The 377-nt window shown below is 34.0% G+C and overlaps 1 protein-coding gene across 2 annotated transcripts in view; it reads right to left on the reverse strand.

Annotated features, from left to right (window-relative positions):
• TWF2 (twinfilin actin binding protein 2) overlaps positions 1 to 377 on the reverse strand; it is a 106763-nt gene that overhangs the window by 28384 nt on the left and 78002 nt on the right. The gene's annotated exons all lie outside the window — the stretch shown is intronic.

The following is a 377-nucleotide window of genomic DNA, read 5'->3' on the forward strand; positions in this document are numbered from 1 at the left end:
ATGGACACCACAGAACCAAGTTGAAATAACGCACAGCTTCTTCTGATAAAGTGCGTTTTCTTGCGGAGTTTTTTCATATTTGCAAGCAGCCACAACCTACAACTCAGCTGAAAGGACCTGTCTACACTTCAGCATTTATTTAAATAAATACACTGAAATAATTATTCCAGCAAAAGCCCCACATTTATTGCAGAAGATTATCCTGAATTATAGTTTGTATAATCACGGAATAGCTATTTCTGGTAGAGTCCCAAAATTAGACTAGATTGATTATCCTTTTAAAAAAATAAGCAATCTTGACTAACTTTTTACAAAATTTAAAAACAATCCTGAATTCAGGTTAGCCAATACCACTGAATAAAGAAATTCCCAACAGG

This window comes from Alligator sinensis, unplaced genomic scaffold (assembly GCF_000455745.1).
Source record: "Alligator sinensis unplaced genomic scaffold, ASM45574v1 scaffold487_1, whole genome shotgun sequence".
Lineage (NCBI taxonomy): Eukaryota > Metazoa > Chordata > Crocodylia > Alligatoridae > Alligator > Alligator sinensis.